The 21,574-nt window shown below is 40.7% G+C and overlaps 1 protein-coding gene across 1 annotated transcript in view; it reads right to left on the bottom strand.

Moving 5' to 3' along the window:
- The window catches only part of LOC112432367 (protein NLRC3-like), a 201,510-nt gene that overhangs the window by 160,503 nt on the left and 19,433 nt on the right, over positions 1 to 21,574 (bottom strand). Inside the window, exon 2 of the mRNA XM_076888514.1 lies at positions 2,982 to 3,172. The gene's annotated coding sequence lies outside the window, so the exon portion shown is untranslated. The remainder of the gene's footprint in view (positions 1 to 2,981; positions 3,173 to 21,574) is intronic.

The following is a 21,574-nucleotide window of genomic DNA, read 5'->3' as shown; positions in this document are numbered from 1 at the left end:
TCAGTCCACTAGGTGGAGCCTGAAGCACACACGATGCATTCACTGACACACACTGAGTCACTGTGACTGGAAGCTTCAGTCAGTCCAACACGTGTGAACATTTTAAACCTTTCAGTTGATGGACTACTTTTAATTAACTGCTTTAGCCCACTTACAATGAAAATTTAAAAAAATCTTGTTCATGACGTGTGTAGTATGTTAACACTATTGGAAGGAAAAAAAAAACTTGAACTCCAATTTTGAAAAAACAACTTTCTTTTTTTTTTATAAAGCTCTGACTTGTATTATGAGTCTGTGGTCTGGGAGAGAGTCTGTAACTCTGTCTGCAACATACAGTAAATAATGACCAATGTTGGTGATAGAGGATTTTTATTATGCAATATGATCAAGTATAATCAAATGTGCTTTATATTCAAATACAATATAATCAAGTGTGTTTTATTTTCTAGTGTTCATATATTTTCACGTAACTGAGTCTATTTGTTAACACAAACGCAATGTATTCTTTTTTAGTATCTGTGATGTCAGATAAGCATGATAAACTTCTGTATTCTTTACCCCAGTCTGAAAGGTCAGACAGGTTGAGATAATGCCTGAACTCTCCTCCTGTAACTGAAAAGAGGAAGTACTATGTAATCAGTTTCTTACCCTATAAATAAAGGAACAAGACATGCATTCTGTGTGTGTGATTTTGCTGAGAGGCACACACCCATGCGCATGTCTTAAAACTCTCTGATTTGGTCTGCAAGTGTCTTATTTTCTCTTACTTGTGAAAATAAATGTCAAAACCCCTGACAGTTGGGCAGTTAATTATATAGTTACTTCTTCAAAAAAGTAACTGAGTTATGCAAACAAAGTTTTTTGCAGCTGTTTACCTAAAAATGCAGCCATGGTGTTTTTTTAAAATAAACATTTCAAACTATTTACAGAACAATCAGCTGTTCTGCATCAAATCTGATGCCACACAAATTATTTGTGCCGCTCCAAAAAATAATTCCTGTCCTCTATGAGATGAAGGAGAACAACAGCCTGATACCTGCAGGCCTGACAGCAGCAGATGTGTCACTGCTGTAACACCTGTAACACTCAGCAGTCGCCTCATTGTTCTGACACACACAACAACACTATTGACTACACTACACGCTAACTACACACTAACTACACACTAACTACACACTAACTACACACGATTTGCTCTAAACGCCTCAAATCTCTCACATCTCAAACACGCCGTCACTCCGTTTCTTAACAACTAAATGCCATGTTTTGATTGGTTTACTTTAATTTCAATTCAGGTTAGAATTCTTTTTGTGTGCGCAACACAGATTTTCTCTGCGCAGAGACCGTGCCAACAGTGCGCAATTCAGAATCAGAATCAGAATCAGAAAGGGGTTTATTGCCAAATGTTGAGCAGGTTTACAACATTAGGAAATTGCTGCGGTGCTTCAGTGCAAACAAACTGTCATAAATTGCGCTTAAATAGACATGAAAAAAATAAAAGTAGGAATAAGAATTAAAAGTGCTACGTAGAAAGATATGTGCATGAGATATACATGAGATATATACATGAGAATAAGAATTAAGAGTGCTACGTTGAAAGATATGTGCATGAGATATACATGAGATATATACATGAGAATAAGAATTAAGAGTGCTGCGTAGAAAGATATATACATGAGTGCAGGTGGTGATCAGTGCCAAACATGGAATGATGCAGTGACACAGCGTAGGGTCCTGTGTTTGTGGCGGGGACAGTCATACGGTTATTGTTCATGTGTCCAACAGCAGAGGGGAAGAAACTGTTCTTATGGCGAGAGGTTCTGGTGCGAATGGACCGAAGCCTCCTGCCTGAGGGGAGCAGGGCAAACAGACTGTGTCCAGGGTGAGAAGGGTCAGCTGAGATCCGAGCTGCACGCCGCAGTGTCCTGGAGGTGTACAGGTCCTGCAGAGATGGGAGTCTGCAGCCAATCACCTTCTCAGCAGAGCGCACAACACGCTGCAGTCTCTGTTTGTCCCTGATAGTGGCTCCAGCGTACCACACGGTGATGGAGGAGGTGAGGATGGACTCGATGATTGCAGTGTAGAACTGCATCATCGTCCGTGTTGGCAGGTTGAATTGCGCACTTGCGCAGCTTAGAGGGAACATTGCTCACAAGGTGACTACCAATAAAAATGAGTGTGCTTCACTGTCAGAGCTACGGTGATTCAACCAGTAGGACTTGATAATAAAAATATTTATTTGATGCTTTGCATTGAGGCGCATTGTTGAATTTGCAGGGACACAATAACCACAGATCAGTTGTTCAAACCACTACAGTAGGGAGCCATGTCATGAATAATAAACAAATACTAATACTAATACTACTACTAATAATAATGTTAATTTAAGTAATTGTTTTTGACTGAACATCACATATAATGTAACAAGCAGAAAATTCAGGTTAAGTGCATTATCAGCATTTGGAGGAGCTCCTTATCCTTCTCTTTACTGCTCACCTCTTACAAAGTGTTCACACAGTTTGCTAGCCTCTGTCAGCCTGCTAGCTATGCTAACAAGTCTACTACACACACTTGACTCGGTCACATGACAGACAGCAGAGATAGCTGCTCTGCTAGCTAAGCTAACTCATGTTAAAGGTCAAAGAAATGAGGCGATGCTGCTGGGAGTTACGTCACAGACTAGCAGAATTTAGTTATTCAGCATAATATTTAATCCTTATTATCTCCTCCTCTCACCTCTGTTTACATCTGAAAACAAGAAAATTTAGCCAACAGTTTATTAGCTTTGGTGAAATTATAAACAGGCATCAGCGCGGTCACCTATACTGTCCTTTAATGCTAGAGCAGCAGGAACACCAGTTAATCTAAAATCTTCTTTTCTCTCTAAAAAGTGACAGCAGACTGAGTCAAAGACAGAAACCTTATTTAAACACCAAATATTCACTTCCTGATCCAGGATTCAAAGAGGACGTTGAACTTACTCAGCTTCTTCTTCCAATGAACGTCTTCACTCTGCAGCTCTCTGCTGTCTGGACCAGGTCTGTGTAGAAACAGAGAAAATCCTCTGCTTCTTCTCCGTCAGCAGTCGTCTGTGTCTGCAGACTGCGTCACATTAAACACTTCACACCAGCAAAGAGGCTGAAGCTCACAGGTCAAAGGTCAGCTGCTGCACCTTTTGTGATATTAATTTGATCAATAATTAACCTGCAGCAGGTTTCTGCTCCAACTCCAACACACAGAAAACAACCCTGAGAACGAATCAGATGGTGTGTGGGTGTGTCTGCAGGCTTCAATAGATGAGCATTAAACACTCAGCAAAGAGGCTGAAGCTCACAGGTCAAAGGTCAGCTGCCACACTGTATATAACAATTCACTTTTGAACAGTAGATAGCCTGTAGGCGTCTCTGCAGTGATAAACAGTTTACACATTAAACACTGAACCATAAAAGAAGCTTGAGCTGCAGCTCACAGGTCAAAGCTCAGCTGCTGCACCCACTTATGAGTTTAAATAAATCATTAATCATGATCTTTTCCCTCTCAGCACTTTCACTTGGCCTTGGAGTGTTTTGACGGAGCTACACTGTATGTTTCAAATGTTGTAAATAAATTGGGAGTTAGGGCTGGGCAATATGGCCTAAAATCCATATCGCGGTATAATTTGAAGCATGTGCGGTAACAATATATATCGCGATATATTCTTTTCTTCTGTATAACATATTTTCCACACTATAAGGACTTACAATCCTTTAATTTTCTCAAAAATCAAGAGTGTGTCTTATGTATGAATTCTGGTTGTGCTTACTGACCTCGAACCGATTTGGGCGTGCAGAAATCTTTTAAAAAATGTTTTAGTAGAACTTTGGTAAGCTACGAAGCCGCATTGCTTGATGGATTGTCAGAGCATTACGGCTGCCGTGGTGAGGAGCTTCGCGGAGTAATCTGGGTCTAAAACTCTGTCCGCTTCAGGTCCCAAAGTCAAACGAACACTAAGAGTTAAAAACGGTCTAAATTCTTTCATCTTTAATAAAATCATCAGCGTTGCTGCTTTACCAGGTGTAACAATTAAGTTTAACATCCATGAAAACAGAATTTATTAAATTTAACGGAGTTAGAAGTTAACAGGAAGTCAGCTCGCTAGTTTCCACCTAAACATTTCATAGCATGTTCTGACTGAGAGATTTTTGAAACTAATTCAAACAGCTCTGCTATCACTTCCAGCATAAATGAAGACAGAAAACTAAACAGCAGTGGCATTTGCAGGGTTACTGAAGTTGGACTACCTGGTATATAATGTTGTGCTACGTGATTGCTAGCGACACAGCTATGTTAGCATAACATTAGCACAGTGAAGCTGGAGGATGAACGCCAACTTTTTTTCCACTCGATAAAAGTTAACGTGAGGGATTCTGGTGGTCAGGGACAAATGCAATCGCATAGCAGGATGCTGTACACGGGCCAAACTTCAGTCAGGAGAACAACTGAAATCATCCATCCACAATACGAGGTTAGTTATGATTCGTCTCGGAACTGAGGACGCCATCATCTACCTGCTCAATCGTGTCTACACCCATCTGGACCAGCCGGTGAGCACTGTGAGGGTCATGTTTTTTGACTTTTCCAGTGCTTTCAACACCATCAGGCCGACCCTCCTGGGTGATAAGTTAGCAGCGATGCAGGTGGATGCTTCTCTGGTGTCCTGGATTGTTGATTACCTGACAGGAAGACCACAATATGTACGTCTCCCACAGTGTGTGTCTGACAAGGTGATCAGCAACACAGGGGCACCACAGGGGACTGTCCTCTCCCCCTTCCTCTTCACCCTCTACACCACAGACTTCAGCCACTGCACAGAGACCTGCCATCTTCAGAAGTTTTCTGATGACTCTGCGGTGGTTGGATGCATCAGCAGGGATGATGAGACAGAGTACCGGGCTGTGGTCGACTCCTTTGTCACGTGGTGTGAGCAGAATCATCTGCAGCTCAACGTGGCAAAGACCAAGGAACTGATCGTGGACTTCAGGAAGACCAGGAAACACTTGACCCCTGTTTCAATCCAGGGGGTCAGTGTTGACATTGTGGAGGACTATAAATACCTTGGAGTACACATTGACAATAAACTGGACTGGGCTAAAAACACCACAGCACTTTACAGGAAGGGCCAGAGTCGTCTCTATTTTTTGAGGCGACTGAGGTCCTTCAACATCTGCCAGAAAATGCTGAGGATTTTCTATGAGTCTGTTGTGGCCAGTGCGATCCTCTATGCTGTTGCATGCTGGGGGAGCAGGCTGAGGGTCGCAGATGCCAACAGACTTAATAAACTAATCCGTAAGGCCAGCAATGTTGTGGGGATGGAGCTGGACTCCCTCACGGTGGTGTCGGAGAGGCGGATGCTGTCCAAGATAAAGACAATGTTGGATAACACCTCCGACCCACTCCATGACATGCTGGTCAGTCACAGGAGCTCGTTCAGTGAGAGACTGAGGTTACCGAAAAGCACCACTGAACGACACAGTAAATCATTCCTGCCTGCCTGTCTGTCTTGTCTTAATGTTGGTTTAAAATGGAGCACTGTAACAAAAAATAATTTCCCCCAGGGATCAATAAAGTATTCTGATTTTGATTCTGATTAATATACTGCAACAACATGGGAATAGAGCAGCTGCGAGAGAATTCAACATTAATGAATCAATGTTACGGAAGTGGAGGAAGTGCAGTTTTTGGCTTTCCCCGTATTTCAAAAGTGCTTTATCTCTTTGTTATGACTGTCGCCCGCCATAATTTGAAGAGGATAATGGTTGGTCGTGTCCAAATTCATGGGCTGCATCCTCCTGAGGCCGCATTTGTAGACCGATTACGTCACAGCGACGCGCCGAAGGCTGTCCAAATTCGTAGACTCCTCCGAATGCGGCCGACAAATGCGTCCTCCTTTTCCCCGAATTTGAAGGATGGGTCGGGTGTGTCCTTCGTGGCCTACCATATCCCAGAATTCATAGCGCGGCCCAGCCAAACTCCAGTTTCCAACAATGGCGGCCGCTACTAAGTTTTAAAATTACTCATACTAATCTTTCTGTGTCACAAAATAAACTTTTAACATATTTTCATGCGAGAAAGTAGCTGTGTAAACATCAAATATCTGCTCGGTTTATCAAGGTATCGCATATTTGCAAAAGTGCTTCGACGTTTTCGGAGACGTCTGCTACCCAGCTAGCCGGGAGTTCGAGGGTTACTGATGCGGCCGAGAACGGCACAACTCCCGGCACATCATTTTCAGATCACCGCGGACTATCGCTGCTCGATTTAAACGTAATGTATAAGTCACTTAGACAACCTAAAAATTTTATTGTTGGGCTTTTTTTCAGTGTTTTGTTTCTTCGTGAGTAAATCGGTTTGGCTAAGATTAAAGTTATTAGATTAGATTAGATAAAATAAAACTTTATTAATCCCCCGGGTGGGTTCCTCCTTGGTTTTTACACAGCTGACTAAACGTGAAACAGAAAACTGATTAAACAGAAGTATGAGACAGTCGAGAATTTACGCCAGTGTCCTGTTATATTTTAGATAGCAAGGAGCAGACGGCTGAGTTTATTAAACTCCACCGAGACAGCGGTGACGCTAATCTGAAGGCTAGACCGTCCAATTTCACGGCCGTTTACTTCCGGCCTACTCGACCTTCTGAGGACCCGGCCCACGTAGACCGCGAAGGCCGGGTCCTCAGGAGGATGCACCCCATGAATTTGGACACGACCAGCGTAGCCGCTGCGATGCTTTAGACCAAAAAAGGCACAGCTTGATGACATCATCAACATGCGCTATCGCGATAGAGCGATATATATATATATATATATTAGGGGTGCAACGATATTCGTATCGATATTGAACCGTTCGATACAGTGCTTTCGGTTCGGTACGCATATGTATCGAACAATACAATTTTTTTCAATTTTTTTTTTTTTTTTTTTTTGTGTCCCGTTTGGATCTATAGCCATCAGAATTGTTGTCTTGAGGCCAAGAAAGATGCCAAGAGGATTTATTTTAAGTGGATCATCATATTGGTCCATTTGATTGACCTTTATTATAATTATGAATTTATTTTATTTTCAGTTGCAAACGGGACAGACATGACTGTGGGATAGGACAGGGGGAAAGAATGAAAGAAAGAGGGGGAGAGAAAGAAAGAAAACCAAAGGGGAGAAAAAAAAAAGAACAATACAAAATTTGTAATTTATTTTATCAACTTTCCTTCTGACGATGCTGTCTGTGTTGAGCGCTCAGTGAATCTGCATTTGACTACTCCGCCTAGGCTCGAGAGTGCAGCCTAGGCGGAGTAGTCGAACGCAGATTCACTGAGCACTCAACACAGACAGCATGGTCAGAAGGAAGAGCGCAGGGCAAGCTAGCGAGACAGAAGTGGACCTCCCCACCCTCATTCAGATCTGGCGTTTGGAATTATTTTGGTTTTCATGTGTCGTATGACCCTGAAGGTAAGCGAGTCATGGACTAAAGTAAAACAGTATGTTGGATGTGCCATGCAATGCTCAATTACATGGGTGGGAGCTAGTGTGTTAGCGCAGTTAGCTCGTTAACGTGTTGGCCGTCTAGCCCCTCTGTATAGGGTAGCTCGTTAACGGAGATTTGCCGTGTTGTGGCGTTAAGGTTATTTCAACGAGATTAACCTGAAAGCACTAGTGGGAACACAACGAATATGACTGCACATTTACACCGACATCATCCTAGTGCAAAGACAAAAACAACAAGCATGCATGCTACAAACTTTAGCCGAGTCATTTAGACAGCTGTTAGCACAGGATTCTCCTTATGGAGACCTGATATGTTTAATATGCTGCTGAGAATATAGCCCAGAAGAAGCGGATAGTATAGCTTTTATTTTGGAAAGAGCCATTTCTCTGTAATAAACTCTCTTTTCCAAAGATGAGTGATTCCTCAATCAGATACAGGGCTCGCAATATCGCTAGCCCGATGTCCCGGGGCTATCTCTGCCCTGCCTGTCGGGCTATTGTAGGAAGGAAAAATATATGTCAATGCTTTTGCATTCTTTCAGAAATGTAGCTGGGTAATTATGTCATTGGGTGAGCCACTGTCAATATGTGACATATTGAAATCGTGTTTGAATTTGCGCTTGTTTTTTTGCTTTCACTTTGCAATCGCGCGAACTGTGTATAGAGAGCGACAGCACTGATCTGTGAGTGATGATAATTTGTGCACCAATTCCTCTGACATCGTCTTATTAATTGTTAGCTTACTATGCAAACATGACAAGTGAAATCTCCCGCAGCTTAAACATGTGAGAGGTTGATCGCGCAGAGAATCGCTGAGCTTATGTGAGTGCGCGTGTAAAAGCAGCAGGATATATATTTTAGTTCTGCTGAGCCAAATAAGACAGGTCAGGGTGAAGAAGTGACAGCCAAAGAAAAGCTTACCACAAAACGGAGAAGTTATGACAAATCAGACTATAAGGCAAAAAGAAAGTGCAGCTTTATGGTTTCATGGACAAAAGAATTTCTGTGGCTGCAATATGACGAGCTAAAAAACAACACGCACAAGGGTTAGGGTTAAATTTAAAAACTGTACTTTTGTGTTAAAATATATATTTATAATTTTAATAAATGACAAATTAAAAAGGCATGAACATTTTTTTTGTATCGAAAAAATATCGAACCGTGACACCAAAGTATCGAACCGAACTGTGAATTTTGAGTATCGTTGCACCCCTAATATATATATATTTATTTTTTTTATTTTTATTTTTTTTATTAGTAATATAAACATACAAACAAAATGCACCATATATTACAGATTCAGAGAATAGACCTTTCTTACATATTAGGAACTTTCATGTATAGTGAAAATAAAATACAAAGATGGGGTCACATAATTCAACAAATTATTAACTCACTAAATCAAAATCTTCTATAAAGGAAATAAAAGAAGCAGCCTTTTTCTTCTTAACTAAAGTCAAAGATTTAACCAACAGGTTTAAGTCGTTTTTCCAGTAAGCTAGTGTTGGTTTAGTCTTAAAAAAACGACATTTATGTATAAAATGCTTGCACAAGATTAATAACACATTAACACCATAATTAGCTTTCTTTTCTTTCAAAAACACTCCAAACATTATCATATTTAGGGTAAATGGGGTAATTTGAATCCCCTTGGAATAAAGCCAGGTATGAAAATCCAACCAAAATATTTGTATAAAATTGCACAAAAAGAATAGATGATCCAAATCCTCCTCTTCTGTTTCACAAAATGCACAATTACCTGTTTCTATTTTGAATCTATCACTAAGGAGTCTATTTGTCGGGTAAATTTTATTCAAGATTTTAAATTGGACTTCTTTCCCTTTAGGAGGGATAGGGAAGGTGATATAATCAGTTCTTATTTTTTCAATTTCTTTCCTTTGGAAATCTTTTAATATGTAATTACGTCTAAGTAAATTTGGAGAATAAAGACTCCTTAATGAAGATCTAAGAAACTTATTGTTGCATTTAACATCACAAAATCGAATACCATCTATATATAATTGCCTTAACTTGGGGGAGATGTCAGAATATATTATATCATTTACAACTATGTTTTTAAGTGACAATGGAATGGATTTTATAACCCGATTAAATTTACTTTTAGAACATTGGATATTAAACTTCTGGCAAAAATCTTGATGTCCTAGAACATGTCCTTCCTCATCTACAAAATGGGCAATTGCCCAAACACCTTTTGATAACCAATCTTGAATAAAAATAGATTTTCTGTTTATCAGCATATATCTATTGTTCCAAATTGGGCTATTATGTGGAGTGAAATTATGTTTAAATAACATTTTCCAATAAAGAAGGACCTGTTTATGGAATTCAGAGAGTTTAGCAGGTAGCTTAGTAATTTCAAAGTCACACTTTAGGAGAAAGTCGATACCCCCCAGTGTGTTGAAGACCTTATTTGGTATAAAAAACCAAATGGAGTGTGGATTATTTAGGAAGGATTTTAACCATTTAAGTTTCAAAACACCATTCATTACATCAAAATCAATTGCGTTTCCACCGCCTTCAATGTATGGTTTAACCAAATCATCTTTAGATATATAATGGCACTTATTCCTCCAAATAAAATTAAAATTCAAGCCATTAATTGTCTTAATAACTTTATTTGATATTGATAAAGAGTAAGCTGGATATATAAATCTAGATAAACTATCCATTTTGGTTAATAATATTCTTCCAAAAATTGTGATGTCTCTCTGTAACCATTTATTTAAGATTGTCTTACATTTGTCAACATTATCTAAAATATTTACTTTTTCTAAGACTTTGTGATCTTTTGAAATTGTGATGCCCAAATATTTTACCTCCTTCTTCACCTTTATATCGTACAGTAATTGTGAATTACACTCTTTTAATGCCAATAATTCACATTTATTTAAATTTAACTTTAAGCCTGAAGCTTTTGAGAATGTAGTGATTATTTGTTTTACCAGGGGGATCTGATGTTCATTTTTTAAGAAAAGAGTAGTGTCATCTGCAAGTTGACTAATTATTAAAAGATTATCCATAATCTCAATTCCAACAACGCTGCTGTTTATAATTAGAATTGCGAGCATCTCCACAACCATTATGAACAACAACGGAGAGCTTCCACACCCTTGCCTAATTCCTCTTTTAACGCTAAACCTTTTACCAGTGCCATAGCCTAATGACACAGAGCTATTTATATCATTATACAGTATATCTACACTGAACAAAAATATAAACGCAACACTTTTGTTACTGCTCCCATTCCCCATGGGTTGGACGTAGAGACCTAAAATTCATTCCAGATACACAATATAACCATCCCTCCCAAACAGTGGTCACAAATCAGTCCAAATGTGTGGTAGTGGGCACATCTGCTATATTAAGATAATCCATCCCACCTCACAGGTGTGCCACATCAGGATGCTGATCTGACATCATGAGTAGTGCACAGGTGTACCTCAGACTGCCCACAACAAAAGGCCACCCTGGAATGTGCAGTTTTTTGCGCTATTGGGGGTCTGGGGACCCAGAACCGGTCAGTATCTGGTGTGACCACCATTTGCCTCATGCAGTGCAACACATCGTCGCATGGAGTCTATCAGATTGTCAATTGTGGCCTGTGGAATGTTGGTCCACTCCACTTCAATGGCTGTGCGAGGTTGTTGGATATTTGTGGGAACTGGTACACGCTGTCGTATACGCCGGTCAAGCACATCCCGAACATGCTCAGTGGGTGACATGTCCGGTGAGTATGCTGGCCATGCAAGAACTGGGACATTCTCAGCTGCCATCTGCCCTGAACAATGTGAACCATGATTCATCCGTGAAGCGCACACCTCTCCAACGTGCCAGACGCCATCGAATGTGAGCATTTGCCCACACAAGTCTGTTACGGCGACGAGCTGGAGTCAGGTCAAGACCCCGATGAGGACGACGGGCATGCAGTTGAGCGTCCCTGAGACGGTTTCTGACAGTTTGTGCAGAAATTGTTTGGTTGTGCAAACCAATTGTTCCAGCAGCTGTCTGGGTGGCTGGTCTCAGACGATCTTGGAGGTGAACCTGCTGGATGTGGAGGTCCTGGGCTGGTGTGGTTACACGAGGTCTGCGGTTGTGAGGCCGGTTGGATGTGCTGCCATATTCTCTGAAACGCCTGTGGAGACGGCTTATGGTTGAGAAATGAACATTCAATGCACGGGCGACAGATCTGGTTGACATTCCTGCTGTCAGCATGCCAGTTGCACGCTCCCTCATTGCTTGTGGCATCTGTGGCATTTTGCTGTAAGACAAAACTGCACATTCCAGGGTGGCCTTTTGTTGTGGGCAGTCTGAGGTACACCTGTGCACTACTCATGATGTCAGATCAGCATCCTGATGTGGCACACCTGTGAGGTGGGATGGATTATCTCAATATAGCAGATGTGCCCACTACCACACATTTGGACTGATTTGTGACCACTGTTTGGGAGGGATGGTTATATTGTGTATCTGGAATGAATTTTAGGTCTCTACGTCCATCCCATGGGGAATGGGAGCAAAAACAAAAGTGTTGCGTTTATATTTTTGTTCAGTGTATTATCTTCCTAAATTTATCCCCAAATCCAAATCGAGTTAGTGTTTCTAAAATAAAAGGATGTTCTACTGAATCGAAAGCTTTATAAAAGTCCAAGAAAAGAATAAAACTGTCATCACTAATTAGATCATTGTAGTCCAGTAAGTCTAAAACCAATCTGATATTATTATGAATGTTCCTGTCTTTCAAAAACCCTGATTGTGTCTCACTAATTATACTTGAAACCCCTTGTTTGAGCCTTGTTGCAACTGAGCTAGAGAAAATTTTATAATCTGTATTTAATAAAGTTATGGGCCTTAAGTTATCCAATTGTCGTTTATCTTTGTTTGGTTTAGGAATTAATGTAATTAATCCTTGTTTCATGCTAGACATCAATTCTCCCTTTTCAATACTGGCCAGTATAGCTTTGAATAAAACTTCCCGTAAGTCTTCCCAAAAAAATTGGAAGAAATTAACTGTAAGCCCATCTGGACCAGGGGATTTATTAAGTGCCATTTTCTTAACAGATGCATCTAACTCTTCAATTCTGAAGTCAGATTCACATAATTCCTTAAATGATTCATCAATTTTAGGGATCAGATTATCTATTTGATCAAAAAAGACATCACAATCTGCTTGGGAGAACTGTGAGGAGTATAAATTGGAATAGAATGTATAAGTTTCATTCTCCAAAATTTTAGGGTCGTCACATTCAATGCCATCAATTAACAGAGAAGATATAAAATTTCTTTTCTGTCTGCTCTTTTCTAAATTAAAAAAATATGAAGAATTTCTTTCCCCCTCCTCAATCCACTTGGCCCGTGAACGCACAAAAGCTCCTTCTGCTTTATTTAGGTAGAGCTGATCTAATTTAGTTTGCAACTCCATAAGTTTACTCCTTTCTTGGGTATTTAGATCATCTTTACTACAGCAATAAGTAATTTCTTGGAATAATTTACATTCATATTCTCTTTGCTTTTGACTTATGTTTTTACTGAATTGAAAACTAAATTCTCTAATTTTGAATTTAATGAATTCCCATTTACTGGTATAGCCTACAATTAGATGATCAGCCATAATATCTTTTATAATTTTTCTGACTATGTCGCAGTAGTCTTCATTTTGTAAAAGTTTGGCATTGAACTTCCAATAAGTTCTTTTATTTGATTGTCTAATTTCCGATTCTAAGCACAGTTCAATAAAGCAATGATCAGATAGAGGTGCATTTGACATCACAACTTTTACAGTGTGCCTAAGAATGATGTCACTTCCTAGCCAATAGTCTATTCTAGATTTACAAGCTCCATTTGGTTTAAACCAAGAAAAGCTCTTAATTTCTGGATTTCTTACTCTCCAAATATCTGTCAAGTTGTTATTTATCAAAAAATCTATAATTAGGTTATTTTTTTGTGGTCTACCTGTCCTTGAGGGCCATCTATCAGTCCATTCATCAGGAGTCATGTTCCAATCACCACCCATTAAAATGTATTCTGTAGGGTATCGATCTTTAAGTTCAAAAATATTTGAAGTTATATCTTCTAACATAATTTTATTCTGACTTTCATTATTATATCCATAAACGTTGACTAAAATGAAAAACAAACTTTCAACTCTCATTACAGCAATCAACCAATGACCATTCAAGTCAGTCCGTTGTAGTACAAGATCCCCAGGAAAGTTATTGAATAAGATTGCTACACCCCCCGACCTCGTTGAGCCATGGCTAAACAGGATTTTGCTACCCCATTGGTTTGACCAAAAAGATACATCACTATCAGATGAATGAGTCTCTTGTAGAAAAATACAGTTTGATTTTTTACTTTTGCAGTACAAAAATAAGGCTTTTCTTTTAACAGATTCTCTTAAACCCCTAACATTTAAAGAACCAAAACAAATGTTAACATTCAACATGAACTATAGACAGAATATCACTCACCACGTGAGAAAAAGAAGGAAAAAAAGTACTAAATGCTGAGCTCCTTAGACCGCTAACAAGTTTCCACTATTTCAGTTTTTGTCATTTTTAGTTCTCCTGTCTTTCCTCAACTTTGCGTCCATCAATGAAGGCATGTGGACCACGACAGTAGGCTCGTTTACCCGCACGTCTTGCTTCCTCCACCAGAGGCCATAGGCACTGTCGATCTTGTATGTCCTCCTGCGGCAACATCTCCACGAAGCTTATGCCTTCTTGCTTGCAGGTTGAAGAGTCTTTGGTGCGCCTCCACAATTCTTCTTTGATTTGCCTTTGTGTGAATAGAATAATGATGTTTCTGTTTCTGCCATCAACTCGTTTCCCTAAGTGATGGACAATATCAACGGCCTCTTCTAAGTTCAAGTCAGGGGCAATCTTCTGAAGCGTTTGCAAAACCTTCACTCTAATGTTTTCATCTTTGTCTTCCTTCACCCCTTTCAGTTTTAGGCACCACCTCATTCGGTAGCGCTCCTGTTCTCTCACTCTCCTTTTCAAGTCTTCATTGTCTTTAAGCAGCTGTTCATTCGCATTTGCCAGTTTAACAACTTTCAGTTTGCAATCAACTATCTCTGCAGCATTAAACTCTACAGCCTTAGCCAAGCTGGCAACCATAGCTGCACTTTGTCTGTTTTGTTCCTTGATATCCTCCAGTTGTGCTTCAAATTTTTTGTCAAGTCCCATAATGGCTTCAAAAATAGTTTTATTGGAGATATCGTCTTCCTTCTCTGAAGATTTTGTTCTTTTCTCCTCTGGCGGTTGTTTTGAAGGAGTTGGCGGCGCCGAGTCTGCTCCCCGTTCTCGCTTGTTTAAGCCCACGTTGGCAGCTTCAGTGTTAGCATAGCCATGGTCACTGACTTTAGCATGCGACGACGTCTTAACATTGGGGTTTGACGGCACAAATTGCAGCTTTGCATTCTTAATAACCTTTTGGGCATCCATAGTTATAATTCGAGTGGAAAGAGAATGAAGTTACTTAGTAAATTTTGCGGTCTTTCGGAGCTCCTGAAAAAAACACGACTGTTCAAGCCGCCATCTTGGTGCCTCCCGATAGAGCGATATAGTCAGAGGCCCTTTCTCAATTCTAAGTACGCAAGTATGTACTCGCGTTCTCGGCGAGACCGGATTTGCCGAGACCGCACGGGAGCACGGACTTGCCGGAAACGGGAGCACGGACTCGCAATTTGTACAATTGGAACACCGGCATACTTGATGATGTCACAGGTCCAGAGTTTTTACTGCCGTCCCCTCTTAATTTAACTGTGAGTAATATGTTATGAAGCTTAACTTTAATCACAGCCAAACCGGTTTACTCAGGAACAAATAAAACACTGAAATAAGCCAAACATTAACATTTAGAAGTGATCTAAGTGACTTATATATCATGTTTAACCTCAGTGGTGAAATCTCTATTAATAAAAATAGTGTACATGTACATACGTGTACATACCTTAATAAAAGGGGTGAAAACGATGTGCTGGGAGTCCGCTGTTCTCGCCGGCTCTAATGATCCTTGACCTCGCTGTCTGCTATGGAGCTGGCGGGTCACAGACGTCTCCGAAAACGTCGGAGCGCGTTTGGAAATATATGATATCTTGATAAATCGAGCAGATATTTGAAGTTTACACAGCTACATTCTCGCTTGAAATAACTTAAATGTTTATTTTGTGACCCAGAAAGAGTAATATCTAAATGTTTTCAGCCCCGCTCGTCCGCCATTGCCGCGTTTGAGTTTTGGACGAAATGCATTCTGGGATATTTAGCTGTACCAAGTCCACACAACTCACCACCGATGCATGCTCGATAAAACGGGCGGAGCGAGAACTCGGCTTGATGCGTACTTCGAATTGGAACAGTACTTGGTCTCCGACTGATGACGTATCACGAGTAGACGAGAACGCAAGTACGCACATTGAGAAAGGGCCAAAATCTCTATGTTATCTCCTGAGAACAAATAATATGATGTGGGTGTGTCTGCAGGCTTCAGCACTGTGAGCATTAAACACAATAAAAGACTCACAAGTTCCTGCTCAAAGGTCAGCTGCCTTCAGATCAATCATTAACCTGCAGCAGGTTGTGGCCTGATGTGTTTGTAAGAGTTTCACTTTCAGGAGGAGAAGATTTAAACGAGTCACACAAATGTGAACTACAAAGTCTGTGACACACAATTTATGCAAACTGCATGAAATCTGACCTGAAGAAATCCAGTCTTCTGCCTGTTGTGGTTGTGACAGCTGCTCGTAGGAGAGTTTGTTTGTAGGAGGTGGAGATGTTCTCAGATCAAGTGCGTAATCGTCTCTTTGTGTAGACGCTAAAAGCTGTGAGCCAAAACTCTCTGCTCTGAAACTCTTCACTCAGTCCTCACGCTGAGAGTTTAGAGGCTGAACTTCTTGTTCCTCCATAACACTTTTCATGAAACAGCAGAAATGAGCTTGTGTTTCTCAGCAGTGCGCACACAGAGAACCGATCCTCTCTGCTCAGTCTGAACAAATCAAAGTGAAACGTCAGTGAAAACACAGCTGCTGATCAAACTGTGTCAGATTAATGCCTCAATGTTTCACTGTGAGGTTAAAAAATACATAAAAATGATTTAAAGAAGTAGGAGGCAGATTTTCACAATAAGAGCACTTTGTTTTTAATTCAGTTAATGTCAAACTGTCATCAACACCTCTGTGTTGTCTCCGTCTCTGAGCAGATTCAGGCATTACTCAAATAATAAAGGCTTTTTTTCACTATTATACTTTTCATTAGTCTCCAGGTTGATGATTATAAACAGAATTATTAAAGTTTTTATCATTTCAGGCTGAAAATCAACATGAATTTGGTTCTAATCAAAGAAGCTCCTTTAATGTGTGTCATTAAAATCCTCACACAGACTTAAAAAGGCGACATTAACATTAAAATAAATGAAAGAAGCTTCAGCTGAGAGCTTCATGCAGTCATCATCAGCAGCTCATAGCAGTCACAGCTCTTTATTACGCAGCTTTGCAGGAATTAAAGTGGCTGAAGTGTCAGAGTTTGTGTGAGAAGCTGCTTCATGGACAGCTGTACACACGTCTTTATTATTTCTTCATAAATCAAACACACAGGTTTGTCTGCAGATGATTTAAAGTGTGTCGTTGTGCAGTTAAAGCTGTTTGTGTGACGCCCTGACCTCCTGTGAATGAAACAGCCAATCAGATCCATCAGAGAGAGAGCAGGAAGTGTGTGTTTGTGACAGAACAAGGAAACAGTGATGATGATGAACATAAAGGTCCTCTGATGTTTCCTGTTACAGTAACGCTTGTTCATCTGTTGCTCTCCTACACTTTCCTATAAATAAAGGAGAAAAAGTCCGTTTAGTTTCATTTCCTACAGCTCAGAGTTACACTTCACATTCCTGCTGTCACATCAAAAAGCTTCACTTTGGTCCAACATCTACATGTTAACATGAAACACAGACAGACTCAGAACATCTGGAACATCTGCACTTTGACCCAAACTGTTATAGCAGGATATTTTCTGCATATTTCTTATGTTGGACCTGTTTGAACTGTAAACGACCTGTAATCATCTGTAAATGGTGTGAGACACACTGAGGCCACCTACAGGGCAGCTGGGGAACAGCAGGGATCTGAAATCATACGAGACGTTAGTGAGTGAGAAGAACAAACGGACTTAAGATGGGTCGAAGTGATCAAAGTTGATCTAAAACAGAAGATAAATCCACTGATTCTTTGTAAAGTTCATCTGCTGCTCACATGAATCCATGAAAGATTTATTTCACTGAATGTTTCTTCAAAGCTCATTTCAACCTGTTGAAGTCATGAATGAAAGTGCAGACTGAGAGTGGATCACATGATGTTTGAGGTGTGTCATGTGACATGTTCAGTATTGTCACACATGTCTAGATTGTCCCTGATATCATAACTGCTCAAACACTGATGATTATATTTGAAGAATTATTCCTGATGGCAGCAAAGTTTGAATGGAGCTCTCTGTCTGTGCTGATTTGTCGCCCTCTGGAGGTCAAAGCACAAACCTACAGGGCAGCTGGGGAACAGCAGGGATCTGAAATCATACGAGATGTTAGTGAGAAGAACAAACGGACTTAAGATGGCTCGAAGTGATCAAAGTTGATCTAAAACAGAAGATAAATCCAAAGCAGCATCAGATGAATGTTACCATTTCCAGTTACGGTGCCCTTCATCTAATATGGAAATGTGTTGGTTTTTTTTGCCGTGTTGTTGTTCTTCCTATTGTGTTTAGGCCAGAGATGCTCTTCAAGCAGCGGACAGACATGACCACATTACAAGAACATGGTGTGAGTCCGATTTGATATTCCAGTCAACGCTGAGAGACCTTAACCAGGAAGTCAGAGGTCAGCTGATGCTGCGAGCAGGAAGCGAACCAAGGGAAAGGTCCACTCTACTCAATCTCAAAGAAAATATGCTGGTATTTGTTGATGTTGATGGTACAATAAAAATATATAATATAATAAATAATAAAATATCATGTGATGATGAGATGTGTTGTTGGTGTTTGTATTTTCTGTAAATGTCTTTTTAATGTAAATGCTTTGTTCCAGACGGACAGGGAATCAGTTGCTGTACGATGACATCATCTTGATGTTGACGAGGAGGGCGAGAAAAACTAGTTTTGTCCTGCAGATGGCGATCTTGCACCGTGTTCAGAGAGCCGACACTTTGATGGTGCTGCTCTACTCAGCTTACTTTAGCCTGGGTTGGACTCTATATGAGCAGCTTCCACTCTGGTTTCACTCTTAAACACACTTGTTTGATTTCACTTGTAAAAGTTGAAGAATAAATATTTTATTACAAAATTATTTGTTGATGCATTTTTTTAGGGTCAAATATCTTGTTTGATTTGAGGAATGAACTGTTAGGGTGGAAAAAGTGAATCAGGTTAAAATAGTGGTGCTTTATATCAGTGAAGATGTATAATGTAATTTAAAATGTTGATGATGGGTTGTAGTGGGCTTGTACTTACAAAACTGCCTCATTTTATTGGAACGATCCACAGTTGCATCCATTCACGGATGACATCTGACATCATTTGACATCTGGTCTGAACACGTTTGTACACAAGATGCCTCAGTTCTGGATGTTCCCACAGACTCCTCTGTGCACCTAAAGAAAAGGTCAAGGGTCAGCAGCACATGTAGTTGGGACAATTCTTCAGTCGCACAAACTACACAATGATTTTCCTCCAATGACGACTTTTCACTTGCAGAAATGGTCCTGTGTGATTTCCAGGCTGTGATATAAAAACTAGTTCCTAATGGCAGCGACTCACTCAGTAAACATGTGTTTCCTTCACCAACCTCACACACAGATCCAATAAGATCAGGAAGTGGGCAGTATAGTACAATATGTGTTATTCTGTGCTGCACTGCCCAAACTAAAGATCTGCTGAAGTGTTGGAAATGATCCAGATGTTTATTTTGGACGATACAGCAGAAGATCAGACATGAAAGTGGAGATAACACAGAAGACCTGCAGCAAAGGTCAGAGGTCAGGCTGGGCCCCTGGATTCAACAATGAGCCAATGATCATCAAGCAGTGACTAAAGCAGAGCCCTGACGTTCTGACATTCATCACACAGTCAGAACAAATGTCTGCTGATGACTTCATCTCATGAAACGACTGATAGATGTCAGTTCATTGATCAGCTGAGCTGCTGATCTTCATCGTCACAGAAACATTCAGCTTGTTTCAATCAGTAAATAACTCCCACTACTCCCAGTTTGAACTGTTCCCACTCAAAATGCTGTGAGAACAATGATCATTGTAGAACTTCACAAACATCACGTGTTGTTTTCCACATGTAAGATCAGCAAACACACAGAAACTTCCTGTTGCCACACACGGCCTCTAAAATCTCTTCCACGCTTTCTGTCTGAAGTCCACTCTCTGTGTCGGATCCACAGGAAACAACAAGATCTTATTAACATGGTTTTCAATGTGTCTCCTTCCAAAAAGTCCAACCAATGAACAAATGTGTGTATTTGTGGAGGCCGAACAAAAGCATGACACATTCCTCTGTTTCTATAAACTGGAGTCAAACACAAACATGAAGAGTTTCACTGACAGACTCCAAAATGCCCCCACAGTGGATCAAAGGGAAATCCTACAGTGTGGCCAGAGACTCTTAATGGCTCCAACATCAACACATCCACAATGTTGGATCCAGTTCTGCCTCACAGAGTTACTAAGACACACCCTCTGCCAGCATCACAACAGCTCCACCTGCTTCACCTGCCTCCTCAGCATCTGTACACCTGAAGAGAAAAGAAAGGCTCCAACAGCTCAAATCTACAAAGGATTCATGAAGTTTCATCCAACAATAACATGTTTGCCTTCCACAGTGTGCTGTTAGACACCACTGTACCTCTGCCATTTCAAAAAGAGCAGCTTGGGAACATTTTGGCTCCAAACACTTTGTGTTTAAGTTCTTTGTTTTCTTTGTGAAGCCGACAACATCTGGAGCTTTGTGACTCATAGAAACATCATTTTGTTCTTTAGATGACAGCAGATTGGGACTGAATAATCAATCACTATCAAACCAATAAAGACAAACATGCTGATTTTACAGGAACTTTGTTGGAGAAGCTGCAAAGACATGAAACTGGTGGAGATCCCAAACCAGTTGATAGTGCTGGTTATTCCAAATAAAGCTGTTTCCCTTTGAGATGAAATGACTTTCTGTCCTGATATATAATAAAGATGTTGTTGTTTTTGAGCCCCTGTATTAAAAGTAGTTTAAAGTCAGCTTGAGTTTGATGTCTTTATGTCAAAGCTGCTCATGATGTTGAGCTGCTGATGGAATAAAACACCTTTCTGTGTTTGGCTGCAGCCTCATTCTGACTGACAGGAAGTGTGTTATCCATGAGCTGCACTTCTGTCAGGAAGTTTCCTGCTGTGTTTCCTGTCTGTGGACAAACACGAGTGTTCCAGCTGAGGACTTGGTTCCTTCCACCTGTCCATACAGGACATCACGCTGTCTGCAGCTCTGTAAATGCAGCTCCAGGTCCTTCCACGTGCTGCTCTGTATTTGTGCAGTTTGTAGTGTGTCCTGGGAAACGTAGCACACATGGTGTTCTTCTGCTGTTTCCTCCTTTCACTGAGTGTGAAACACTGACGCTGTGCTGTTGTTCACAGAGGGGAGCTGATTCTAGCTGCAGCTGGACTCTGTCATCTAACTGAATGTGTTGGTGCTGATCACGGGGCTCTGAGGGGGGAGCAGCAGGAGGACTCTGGATGCTGACGTCAGTGTATCTGTGGAAGCTCCCACAGCGTGTCTGTCATTCAATATTGTGCTGTATATTGTATCTATGCAAAGATGAACAGACTGTGTGTTCACTGGTCTCTGTGCTGCAGCTCTGATGTCATCATCACTCCCTCCTCCACCCTCAGCAGTCCCAGCATGCTGCTGTGGTGCACCCCACCCTCACTCTACACCTGAGCCACAGACCACACCCTCCACCTCAATATACACCACAGTTTTCTCTGCTGTGGAAATGAGATCAGGAGG

The sequence above is a fragment of the Maylandia zebra genome, linkage group LG2 (genome assembly GCF_041146795.1).
Source record: "Maylandia zebra isolate NMK-2024a linkage group LG2, Mzebra_GT3a, whole genome shotgun sequence".
In the NCBI taxonomy this organism is placed as follows: Eukaryota; Metazoa; Chordata; class Actinopteri; order Cichliformes; family Cichlidae; genus Maylandia; species Maylandia zebra.
Note: the sequence above shows the minus strand (reverse complement) of the source record. Positions and strands in the feature narration are given on the sequence as shown.